Source organism: Callithrix jacchus, chromosome 21, assembly GCF_049354715.1.
Source record: "Callithrix jacchus isolate 240 chromosome 21, calJac240_pri, whole genome shotgun sequence".
NCBI lineage: Eukaryota > Metazoa > Chordata > Mammalia > Primates > Cebidae > Callithrix > Callithrix jacchus.
In genome coordinates, this window is record NC_133522.1 from 31,675,789 (window position 1) to 31,689,383 (window position 13,595).

At 37.4% G+C, this 13,595-nt stretch overlaps 1 protein-coding gene and 2 pseudogenes across 2 annotated transcripts in view; 1 reads left to right on the top strand and 2 right to left on the bottom strand.

Annotated features, from left to right (window-relative positions):
• MRPL39 (mitochondrial ribosomal protein L39) overlaps positions 1–13,595 on the bottom strand; it is a 201,294-nt gene that overhangs the window by 68,511 nt on the left and 119,188 nt on the right. The gene's annotated exons all lie outside the window — the stretch shown is intronic.
• LOC118150016 (small nucleolar RNA U13) lies at positions 8,199–8,289 on the bottom strand (annotated as a pseudogene).
• LOC100896665 (heterogeneous nuclear ribonucleoprotein A3 pseudogene) lies at positions 10,714–11,752 on the top strand (annotated as a pseudogene).

The following is a 13,595-nucleotide window of genomic DNA, read 5'->3' on the forward strand; positions in this document are numbered from 1 at the left end:
AAGAGAGGAAATGTGAGCACATAGGGAGAAAGCGGCCATCTGCAAGTGAAGAAGCAGGCTCCCACCAGGAACTCAACTGGCTGGAACCTTGATCTTGGACTTCACAGCCTTCAAACTGTGAGAAAGTAAATTTCTCTTGTTCAAGTCAACCAGCCTATGGTATTTTGTTATGACTGCCCTATCAGACTAAAACAGTCAGAAACCCCATGACAAATCTAATGCTTTTGATGGGTTTAATGACAATAAATGAGAAAAAAAATTACTTTTTTCAAATCATTCTGTAATGTAATCAATATAGTCATCATCCAAGAATGAATTATAGCACAATACACGGCATGTATGAATTTAAGAATAAGGAGTAACCCAAAGGCTTGAGAATAGAATGTAACAAAGTAGGGAAATTAGAAAAAAATATTAAAATGTGCCATACATAAGTCACATTTAACAACAAAAAAAGATTTTGTTCTATGTGGAAACTTTTACTCAGCCTGCATCTTATTTGACTGTAAGTTTGATTAGCTGTGATAAAGTTTGAGAAACATTTTAGCCTCATTTTCTTAGATTTCATCAAAGATTGCTTTAAAAATCACATAAGCGGGCCGGGCGCGGTGGCTCAAGCCTGTAATCCCAGCACTTTGGAAGGCCGAGGTGGGTGGATCACGAGGTCAAGAGATCGAGACCATCCTGGTCAACATGGTGAAACCCCGTCTCTACTAAAAATACAAAAAAAATTAGCTGGGCATGGTGGTGCGTGCCTGTAATCCCAGCTACTCAGGAGACTGAGGCAGGAGAATTGCCTGAACTCAGGAGGCTGAGGTTGCGGTGAGCCTCGAGTTCGCGCCATTGCACTCCAGCCTGGGTAACAAGAGCGAAACTCCGTCTCAAAAAAAACAAACAAAAAACAATCAAAAGTTCATTTATCCTTGTGACAGATTTTAAAGTTGTTGGAGAGATGGTGATGAAAAATATGTCAGAAAGCCTTATTTATGTTTACCAGGATCAGGATAGTCTAGATCTCTTGACCTCATGATCCACCCGCCTCGGCCTCCCAAAGTGCTGGAATTACAGGCGTGAGCCACTACAACCAGCTAAATGAACTTTTGAAAACTAAAACTCAAAATTTTATTGTTATCCTTTATATACTTTTTTATTGATAATCATGAGCTTTATTAATTGGATTCATCACCTTTCCCTGTGGCAAAAACTTTGAAAGAAGAATTTTGTGGTTTATGTTTTATTATATCATTTTACTCTAAAATATGTTCAAATACATTTTTCCACACTGTACAGTATTTTTGTATGTAAAGAATGTTTGTAACTAGGTCAACATACACTGTTTCTAGGCACCACCAAGGAAATAATTGTGTTCTACCCATAACAGAAAATTGCCAGAGTAAAAGGATTAAAATGACTCATGCCCTTGATTGGGGTGCTCTGTGCTACAGGTAGTGCCAAATCAAGGGCTCTGAAGACTCATGTTACGAGAGTTTCCTTGAGATCAAAAGTCACTCTTTCAAAATAAAAAGACTCTTTCAAAAAAAAAGTGGGAAAATGTGTTAGATTCTGAGAAAATGGGATATAACCTCTCTTCCTCTCTGAGAATGAACATGTACTTTGAGTGGTCTGAGTCTTGGAGGAAACAGAGGAAGCTGGTCTACACACCTTTCCCGGCATGATCTAGAAAGGTAAAGAATAACCAACCACTGCCCTGTAGGGCAAGAGCCACCAGTGTGAGAATGACAGGACATTCGGAAGAAGCCCCTGGATCCAAAAAGAAAGAATCCATACATCTTCCATCCCTGTACCTGAGAAAAAAGACTTTCAGAAAGATCAAGAATTTGGTAGCCTAGAAAAGAGGGAATCTCTGCTTTATATACAAATTTTGATACGGTGTCCTACATGAATGTTTTGTTATTCAGTACTTACTGCTGTCCATGAACTATAAAATACTGAACAAGCATATATGACTCCTGTCCTCATACAACTCATATCTAACTAGAACATGTAAATCTGGGCACCATTCTGTATGTCTTTCCTTATCTACACAAATTTCTCAGTGCACCCTACTTTCTCTATCTTTAAAATATATCCAGAATTTGGTTGTTCATTACAAAACATCAATTTGGTCCGAGACATAATAATTTTTAGTTGTATTATTGCAATTACCTCCTACCTGACCTACTGTTTCTTAAGTTTGTCCAGTTTGAGCATATTCTCCAAAGAGCAGATGTAGAGATTCCATAAAAACACAATCTCACTCCTCTATTCACAACATTTCAATTGCTTTCTATCTCATTCGGAATGAAAACTAAGAATCCTTACCATGGTATACCAGGACCTACATGAGCTGGCCCCATTACTTCTCTGACTACCCTCCCTCCTCCCACCTCCCTTATTCATTTCACTTTGACTAAACTGGCCTCATCACTCATCACTGTTCTTTGAACAGAGCAGGTGAGCCTCTTGCTCAGAGTATTACACTTCATATACCCTTGTCCTGAAATGTCTTTTCCTCTGCTATCCAAATGATCTCAGAGAGCAATGAAGTGCACATGTAAAAGCTTAAAATTTGATTTCTTTTAAAATGTTTTGCAACTCAGACTATTCATTATTTGGTACTGATCTCATGCCCAATTTGGTTATGTTAGCAAAATTCATTTTTATACAAATGCTATACAAGTGCTTTAATCTTGCTTAAAGTCTTTTTCTCTACCTAGAGAGCATATATTCTGGTTCTAATTCTAACTATCAACATGGTATATTTAATAAATATTCACTTTTGTCACATCCTAACTTTATCATAAATCATAATTAATGCAACCTCACTGGTGGCATCAATTAAATCCACAAATACCAAAGTTAAATTCATTTTCTTTAAAATTCTGTCAATTATAGATATAATTTTGCACACATATTTTTCTCTGATACCTCACAAAACCCTACTGATTAAAAAAAAGATACAAGTATAAAATAGAACAAAGTCATATACAAAAGATTATGTCATAGGGAAATGAAGGTGTGTGTGCATACTTTACCAACAAATAAGAAATGTCAACATATTTCTGAAAGATGTTGTAAAACAACAAATGTAAGTGGGTTAATAAAACAGGCAGGAAAAATTTGAGTAAATTGCTAAGTATCTGAAAACATCTATATGTTTCATACAGATGAAACATCTTGTATCATGATTTTCTAGGGAAGTCTTTAACTTATTTTTCTAGAATAATTAATAGAAGCCCCCCATTTCTCTCACAATATGCCTATTTAGAAGACAATTAAATGACCATTATCCCTACGGCATCCCAGGGATTCAGTTTTAGTTTCCTAAGAAGCAAGAAAAAGGTACACTGATTATGGTGCAGGTGTTCTAGAAAGAATACTAACCCACGTGACCACCTTCATCAGCTTCTTCCACCCCATTCTGAGTCATGTGCTTCTGTCTCCTAGGTAAAAATGAAACCAAAAAAAAGCCTTTTCTTTATAAACTGAATGTCTAGGTAAGCTAATGTTTTGAAGGTGAATATTGATGCCCATAGTAAATCTCTCTGCATCCGGAATTTTGAGACCCACAACGTGGCAGCCTGCTCCTTTTCATCCTGAAGTGAGGCATGTCAGTTCCCACTCAACTCTACCACACACACAGAGAGTTTGCCATCACATCACCACTGCACCAGGAAGGGGGAACTACACTAGCAAGCCAGTCCTCTTCTCTTGATTATGAGTGGCCAACCAATGATCATCAGGCACATAAAGTACACCAGCTGCCTGAGGAGAAAGATCAAAATACCAAACAAAATGACTGGTCACACAGGAAACTCCACTAATTAGACAGTATTTTTATTATTTTACACAGAGTTTTTCTTTGGGTTTGCCTACACGTTGTTTCTAAGCTACCCAATGTAGGGTATTTTGTTACAGCAGCTCAAGAAAAGATAGGCAGTAATATGTTTAGCTGTGTCCCCACCCAAAATCTCATCTTGAATTGTAGTCTAAATTGTAATCCCCATATATTGTGGGAGGGACCACGTGAGAGGTGATTAGTTCATGGGGGTGGTTCCCCCATGCTGTTCTCATGATAATGAGTGAGTTCTCATGAGATCTGATGGTCTTATAAGGGGCATTTCCCCACTTTGCTCTGCACATCTCTTTCCTGCCACCATGTGAAGAAGGATGTGTTTGCCTCCACTTCTGCCATGATTGTAAGTTTCCTGAGGCCTTCCCAGCCATGCTGAACTGTCAGTCAACTAAACCTCTTTCCTTTATCAATTACCCCATCTCAGGTATTTTTTCATAGCAGCATGAGAATAGACTGATACAGGCAGATATTTTCAGATTTACTACAGAAAAACACACTTGTCATATATTTGTAGAACTCAGTATATTAAGTACTTATTTTGTATATATTGAATATTAACTTTTAAGAAGATTATATATTAGAATTTAACTTTTCATTGATATCATTCATTGCTTCATTCAACAATATTCAGTAGTTGTCCATTATATATAAAGCCATGCATAGATACACATTGTAACCTTAAAAATGTATAGATTACCCTGATATATTGCAGGAGAAATTGTAAAAGGGTGCAACCACTTTAAAAATTAGTTTGGCAGTTCTTCAAAAGGTTAATCAGATAAGCTACTCTATGACTCAATAATTCTACTCCCAGGCATATGTCAAGAGAAACAAAACCAAATGTATATTCAAAAATTTGTATTTGTTTATTGCAACATTATTCCTAATAGCAAAAAAGTGGAAAAATTTTAACTGTCCATCAACTGATAAATGGACAAATAAAATGTGGTGTATTTGCCCAATGGATTCTTATTTGGTGACAGAAAAATGAAGTATTAATACCTGCTACAACATGGATGAACCCTGAAAATACTTTGCTAAGTTAAACAACCTTTTGTATTATCCTATTCACATAATATATCCAGAATAGATAAAATACAAACACAGAAAATAGATTAATGTGTGCCAGGACTGAGTCAAGGAGTCCATTCCCTTACTTTTAACTTTCCCTTGAGATCAGCACAAGAATGAAATTAAGAAATTCTATGTTGTGAGATCATTAATGCAAAATGTCAATGAATGATAATGTTGAATTGTGTAAGTCAGGCAAGATTTTAATACCTCAAAGATTATTTTCCATCCATTAAACAAAAGGAAAGCACTAGTATTATTTTTACTTTGTTAAATTATTATCCTTTTGTTCTTTTATTTGTATTATATTGAACTTTAATAAAATACAAAGTCTAATTAGTCTTCACAGATAAAAATATTTTCTTCCATCTGAAAATACACCAAAACAAAAAAGCAGGCTGTGAACAAATAGATATATTAAGATTGGCAAATTGTTCATAATTGTTAGAAGTTGGGTGATAACGGTTTGGCTCTATCTCATCTGTAATTGTAATCCCCATAATCCCCACATGTGAAAGGTGGGACCAGGTGGAGGTAACTGAATTATGGGGGCAGTTTCCCCCATGCTGTTCTTGTGATAGTGAGTGGATCTCATGAGATCTGATGGTTTTATGAGTGTCTGGCATTTCCCCTGCTTGAACTCATTCCTTCCTGCTGCCCTATGAATAACATGCCCACTTCTCCTTTGTTCTACATGATTCTAAATATTCTGAGGCCTCCCCAGCCATGTGGAACTGTGAATTAATTAAACTTCTTTTCTTTATTAATTATCCAGTCTTGGGTATTTCTTCATAGCAGTGTGACAACTGACTCATACAGGTTATGAGTATGTAGAATACTTTATACTGTTCACTCTATTTTCAATACATTTGGATATGTTCATTTATAAATAAATAATAAGTAATTCTTATAATAGATATTTGTGAAGTCTTTCCCTCAGCTCCAAAAGACAATAATAATAATCATATTCCTGATTTAGAATTGATGAATGTGGTAGACAGGTCACATAACAGAGGTTTTATACAGTGAGGATGGCAGAATAGCCCCCCAAAATATTCATACCCCAAACCCTGAGACCAATAAATATGTTACCTTGTGTGGCAAAAGGGTCTTGGAATATGTAATTAAGGTTATAGGCCTTAAAATAAGAATTGTAGCTTTTATTAACAAGGTAATCACATTCTAATCACATAAGCCCTTAAAAGCAGAGAACTTTCTCTAGCTTCAGGCAGAAGCAGTACAGAAGGAGAAGTGAACGAGATTCCAAGTGTGAGAATGACTCAAAGCACACTAGCTCATCTGGAGATGGAGGAATTCAGGCAACCTTACATCCCTGAGAGAGGCTGTTCATTCCCAGCCTGCAAGGAAACAGACTTCACCTCTGAAGCCCAAATACCTGGCCAACCTGAATGGGGTTGGAAGAAGATTCTCCCTCAGAACCTTCAAATACTAATCCAGCTTGCCAACAACTTGATTTCAGCCTATAAAATTCAGGCCAGAGAAAACAGCTGAGCTCACCAGAATTCTGAGTTAAAGAACTGTGAGATAATAAATCTGAATGGTTTAAGTAGCCAAATTTGTGGTAATTATTAAGTAGCAGTAGGTCATAAATACATCATACTTTACATTAAAAGACCCAATTTGCTGAACAATTTTTAAAACGACTTATTCCTAACTCAAAAGGCAAGACAATGAGAAATTATTAAATTCCAATATTTTACCTGTCACATTGGGAAAATATATAAATAGAAGATGTGGAAGCAAAATTCATTGCTTCATGGTATTCACCATGATATTTCAAAATAACAAGGCAACCAAACATTTTTCTAAATGCTACAATCTGACAAAATCATACATATAATCAGATCCTGGCTTGATTTAACGACATATAGTGAGAGTTGGATTTGAATGAAGGTATAAACAGTCTAAAGTAGCTCAGATTACAAATTTTTTGTCATTATAATTTATCATTATTTACTTTTTCTGTCATTCTAACCTCCATTTAAAGAATCTGGTTTTTAAAAATCTTGGTTTCGTTGTGCAAAAATAATACCTAGAGTAGGTAAGCTTTCAGAAAAATGAAAGCATTCATGAGCCAAAAAAGTTTTGGGAGAGTAATTGGTGATATATTTCAGAAGTCAGGATAACGTACTTCACTTTTGATCTAAAATTCCATACCTATTTTTTGGGAGTAATGTATTTTATTAGATTCATTTATTCAATAAATTGTTATTGAATGTCCATCTTATATCAAGTATTTTTTAATCAGATTAAAAATACAGAGATCAATAAGATAGTAATCCTGCCCCCAATGAAGTCACAAACAGTTTAATGTAGATATTACTTTTTTAAAATTATACTTTAAGTTCTGGGGTACATGTGGAGAATGTGCAGGCTTGTTACATAGGTATACACATGCCAAGGTGGTTTGCTGCCCCCTTCAACCGTCATCTACATTAGGTATTTCTCCTAATGCTATACCTCCCCAGCCCTTCACCCCCCAACAGGCCCCAGTGTGTGATGTTCCCCTCCCTGTGTCCATGTGTTCTCATTGTTCAGCTCCCACTTATGAGTAAGAAAATGCAGTGTTTGGTTTTCTATTCCTGTGTTAGTTTACTAAGAATTATGGTTTCCAGTTACATCTATGTCCCTGAAAAGGACAAGAACTCATCCTTTTGTATGGGTGTATGGTATTCCACGGTCCACATCTATTTTTTAAGAAAATAATTCTAATGGTGCTTCTTATCTTCAACCCAGTAACTCTATATCAACATACTAAGGAAATAATGTTAGATGTAGCTACATAAAAATAAATTTTAAAATGTGAATAACAGCACTTTGGGAGGCCGAGGTGGGTGGATCACAAGGTCAAGAGATCGAGGTCATCCTGGTCAACATGGTGAAACCCCGTCTCTACTAAAAATACAAAAAATTAGCTGGGCTTGGTGGTGCATGCCTGTAGTCCTAGCTACTTGGGAGGCTGAAGCAGGAGAATTGTCTGAACCCAGGAGGCGGAGGTTGCAGTGAGCCGAGATTGTGCCATTGCACTCCAGCTTGGGTACAAGAGCGAAACTCCATCTCAAAAAAAAAAAGTGAATAAATAGGCTATCCTAATTGTCATTATAGCACAGTATACAACAGCAAAATTGCTAGCAACCTAAACATCCAGCAAAAGTGATAAGTTAAGGCACAGCCACATAATGAAATGCTGTAAGGTCAATTAAAAGTATGTTGTAGATAGGTATTTATTTACATGTAAAAGACTTTTTTTTTCCACATGGGTAATGTGCCAACATTTGAGTGAGACACATCTCACACATGAATGGGAACATCCAAGCATCACATTATGAACTACAAAAGATCAACATGTAAAAGCAAAACAAATCAGCAACAAAATAGGATTACCGTGAAACATCTGAAAGTATATGCATCAAAATGTAGTTTTTTTGTCAGTCTGCATCCTTTGACATTTCCATTATGATCATAAGCTTAGTAATAATAAACTTACAAAGATGTTATTTTTAAGAAGTGAAATTTATATTTCTGTGCTTTTATATAAATTTCCATAAAGTTGTTTATCCAATTAGAACAAAAATGACTGTTTATATTTTAGGGAAAATGACAAAATAGTTTTTTATTTGAAGCAAAAAATTAAGACAAAGAATACTCTCCTTTTCCTTATGTTTACATCTCTTGCATTACAAAATTATCATTAGTTTTGTTACTTAGCAAAAATATATCTAATATCCCCTCCCACTATTAGTGATAAACAACATCTATCACTAATGTTGTTTAAACTATGCACCAAATTTCATTAGTCAGACTCATTCATTTGAAAATGTTGCACAGTTTCAGAGCTTCCATATCTTCCTTTACCACTACAGAAACTTTATCTGAAAGTTTTATGTCCAAACATTGGCTAGAGAACCAAACATAATTCTACTGGCTCTGAACATATCAAAGATAATGGAAACATTTGGCTTTCAAGGAAGAAAGGAAGTGAAAACATAGCTTTTGGAGATAAGTATCTATCTGAGACAAATCTAAAACATACATTTTATCATATTTTTCTCCATTTCAACCTTCAGTGCTTGTATTAACTGGCATAGAATGATGACTTTCATGAAAAATCAAAGGAGGTCCTAGTGATACAAAGGATTGCAGCATTTGAAATATGTTGTGGATTTACTTGTTGCTAAGTCTCTAATTGCTACTCAAGCCTAGGGAGTAAAAGTTGGGACACCACCCTCATGATCTCATCTAACCCTAATCACCTCCAAAAGACTCCAACTCCTAACAGCATCCCATTGGGGGTTAGTGTTTCAACATATGAATTGAGGAGGGACACAAAAATGCAGTCCATAATACCTATTTTGTAAAATTGCTTGAGAATTAAATTGCATTCTGCATATAACACAGAGCCTGATATAATAAGTATCCACACTGAATAGCAATGATTACTGGTAGGGGAAGTTAGTGGGTGAGGGTGAATAAACAGTATGAGCTAAGGTACGAAGGTGGGAATGGGTCATTTGTGTTGAGGTAATGGTGAGCAGGTAAGACCAGCTGGGATGTAACATTCATTTTAGACACAGAAAGGAACTATCGGAAGATCAGAATCCTGGATTTCCTTGGACACCTGTTTCTTCCTAATTGTCTAATGTTTCTGGCAGATATTGGTCTCTACTTTCTCTCAAAATGCCCATTACTTCCAGAAGAGCAACAGGAATATTCAAATAAGTAGCCAGCAATCATAAAAGTGGAAATTACTTTAGCTGCTCATTCAGAACATGTCCTCAATATAATTGAGCAAAGGAAAGTTGAATATTCCCAAGGCAGACATGCAGTAAAAACCCTAGCTCCAAGACCTCTATTACTGTCTCAAGAGGATGTGCACAATGAGGCTATGCAGAGAATTACATTACAGAGAGGCCCTTAAGCTTCCTTTCCATTAACCTTGGAATGCGACCTACCTATTGTTTTGCTTTGAAATTGGCCCTTATGGATTTGCAGTTGGTGTTGGAAATGTTCTTATTTTAGTAGATAGATCTACTCTTTCAACTCTTTTTGCTTTGTATTATGACAATTACATATGATAGAATGATGCACTAAACAAAGCAGGTAAGTTTCAAGTAGCTGAGGTACAAGAAAATAGGGTAAATTTTCGATTTACCTATCGATTTTGACGTTTGGAAATTGATAACGTTTGGTGGCTCAGCTGGAAGAAAAGTGGTGTTCCAGATCCTTGCTACTACCCAAAGTGGTTTCACAAACCAGCAGCAAAAGCATCACGTGAGAAGGATTAGAAATGCAGTGTCTCAGACACCATTCCACACCTACTGAATCAGAATTTAACAAGGTCCCCTTATAATTCATAAGCACACTCACAATTGAGAGGTACTGTTAGTTAGTAATTGAGATTCACTCACAATTGTGTTGTGGCTTTAGAAAGGCCCCACCAACACTTCCCTGACCCCACAACTCTTATAAGTTAGGAATTGAATTCACCTGCTAGTCACACATTTGGGGTCTTATTTTCTGATGTATGAAAAGTCAGTAGCTAGTGCAGAGCTGAGAAAGAAGCCCCATAATGCCATCAGAAACTCAAGTTCATGCCATCTTTATGATTAGTGATCCTTAATATATGTTTGCTACCACAGGTCAGAAGAAGAAAGCTCCACACATTGTCTGAGTTCCAGGCAAAAGGAAAGAAGTATAAAATCAAAGTGCCTGATATGATTTGGCTCTGGGTCCCCACCCAAATCTTATTTCAAATCTTATTTCAAAGACAGGCAGAGTGGAAAAATGAGAGGATTTGCTTTTGTAACTTTCGATGATCATGATACAGTTGATAAAATTGTTGTTCAGAAATACCACATTATTAATGGGCATAATTGTGAAGTGAAAAAGGCCCTTCCTAAACAAGAGATGCAGTCTGCTGGATCACAGAGAGGTTGTGGAGGTGGATCTGGCAATTTTATGGGTCACGGACGAAACTTTGGAGGTGGTGGAGGTAATTTTGGCTGTGGTGGAAACTTCGGTGGAAGAGGAGGTTATGGTGGTGGAGGTGGTGGCAGCAGAGGTAGTTATCGAGGAGGTGATGGTGGATATAATGGATTTGGTGATGGTGGCAACTATGGCGGTGGTCCTGGTTATAGTAATAGAGGGGGCTATGGTGGTGGTGGACCAGGATATGGAAACCAAGGTGGTGGATATGGTGGCGGTGGTGGAGGATATGATGGTTACAATGAAGGAGGAAATTTTGGTGGTGGTAACTATGGTGGTGGTGGGAACTATAATGATTTTGGAAATTATAGTGGACAACAGCAATCAAATTATGGACCCATGAAAGGGGGCAGTTTCGGTGGAAGAAGCTCCGGCAGTCCCTATGGTGGTGGTTATGGATCTGGTGGTGGAAGTGGTGGATATGGTAGCAGAAAATTCTAAAAGCAGCAGAAAAGGGCTACAGTTCTTAGCAGGAGAGAGAGCGAGGAGTTGTCGGGAAAGCTGCAGGTTACTTTGAGACAGTCGTCCCAAATGCATTAGCGGAACTGTAAAACTCTGCCACAGAAGGAGCGATGATCCATAGTCAGAAAAGTTACTGCAGCTTAAACAGGAAACCCTTCTTGTTCAGGACTGTCATAGCCACAGTTTGCAAAAAGTGCAGCTATTGATTAATGCGATGTAGTGTCAATTAGATGTACATTCCTGAGTTCTTTTATCTGTTGTAGCTTTGTCTTTTTCTTTTTCTTTTCATTACATCAGGTATATTGCCCTGTAAATTGTGGTAGTGGTACCAGGAATAAAAAATTAAGGAATTTTTAACTTTTTAATATTTGTGTAGTTCAGTTTTTCTACATTTTAGTACAGAAACTTTAACAAAATGCAGTTTTGAAGGTGTTCCCTTGTGAGTTAACAAGTAAAGAAGATCATTGTTAATTACGATTTTGTATGAATTTTGCTAAAGTTAACTGTAAAGAAACACCTGTTGACTTGCAGTTTAAGGGGAATCTATTCTCCCCATTTCCAAACCATAATATGAATGGGCACTGACATGTGAAGAGAATAGATATATGTGTGTTTGCAATGTGTGTTTTAGGTAAATAGGATTGGGTATTTAAATAACAATTGTGAATTTAATAGCATTAAGATTACCTTCAAATAAAAAAATCTCAAAACTTAAAAAAAAAAAAAAAAAAAAAACCTCTTTTGTTTATAAATTACCCAGTCTCAGGTAGTACCTTTATAGTAGTGTAAAATTGAACTAATACATAGAACTGGTACTTGGAGTCGTGTACTGCTATAAAGATACTGAAAATGGGGAACTAACTTTGAAACCAGTAATGGGCAGAAGTTGGAATAGTTGGGAAGGCTCAGAAGAGGATGGGAAAATGTGGGAAAGTTTGGAATTCCCTTGTGGCTTGTTGAATGGTTTTGACCAAAATGCTGAAAGTGATATGGACAATGAAATCCAGTCCGAGGTAGTCTCAAATGGAGATGAACTGTAGCAAAGGTCACTCTTGCTATGCTTTAGTGAAGAGACTGGCAGCATTTTGCCTCTGCCCTAGAGATGTGTGAAAATTTGAATTTGAGAGAGATGATTTAGAGTATAAGGCAGAAAAAATTTCAAGCAGCAAAGTATTCAAGAGGCCAATTCTGGTTTATTCTGAAAGCATTCAGTTTTATGTGTTCATTAAGAGATGGTTTGAAATTGTAACTTATATTTAAAAGGGAAGCTGAGCACAAAGTTTTAGAAAATTTGCAGTCTGGTCACATGGTAAAAATGAAAAACTCATTTTCTGAGGAGAAATTTAAGCCAATAAGCTGCAGATTAACAACCAAGACAATGGGAAAATGTCTCCAGGGCATGTCAGAGATCTTCAAGGTAGTCCCTCCCATTACAGGCCCAGAGGCCTAGGAGAGCACAATGGCTTCTTGAGCCAGCCCAGAGCCCCACTGCTCTTTGCAGCCTCCAGACATAGGGCCCTGCAGTGCAGCTGCTCCAGCTCCAGCCATGGCTAAAAGGGACCAAAGTACAGCTTCAGCTGTTGCTTCAGAGGATGCAAGCCCCAAGCCTTGGCAGCTGCCACATGGTGTTGGAACTCTGAGTGCATAGAAGACAAGAGTTGAGCACTGGGAACCTCCATCTAGATTTCAGAGGATGTATAAAAACCCGTAGCTGTCCAGACAAAAGTCTGTAGCAGGGGTGAAGCCCTAACAGAGAACCTCTTCTATGGCAATGTAGAGGGAAATGAGGGGTTGGAGCCCACACACAGAGTTCCCATTTGGGCACTGCCTAATAGAGTTGTGAAAAGAGGGCCATCATTCTCCAGACCATGGAATGGTACATCCACTGACAGTTTGCACCATGCACCTGAAAAAGCCACAGGCACTCAATGTCATCCTGTGAAAGCAGTTGTGGTGGCCATACCCTGCAGAGCCACAGAAGTGGATATGCCCAATGCTGTGGGAACCCACTTCTTGCATCACCATAACCTGGATGTGAAACACAGAGTCAAAGAATATCATTCTGGAGCTTTTAAGACATAATGGGGAGCAAGATCCAAGATGGCCAATCACTAGCAGCTCAGGCTTATAGCTCCCAGTGAAAGCGCAGAGAACGAGAGGATGCCACACTTTCAGACGAATTTTTGTTGCTCACGGACTA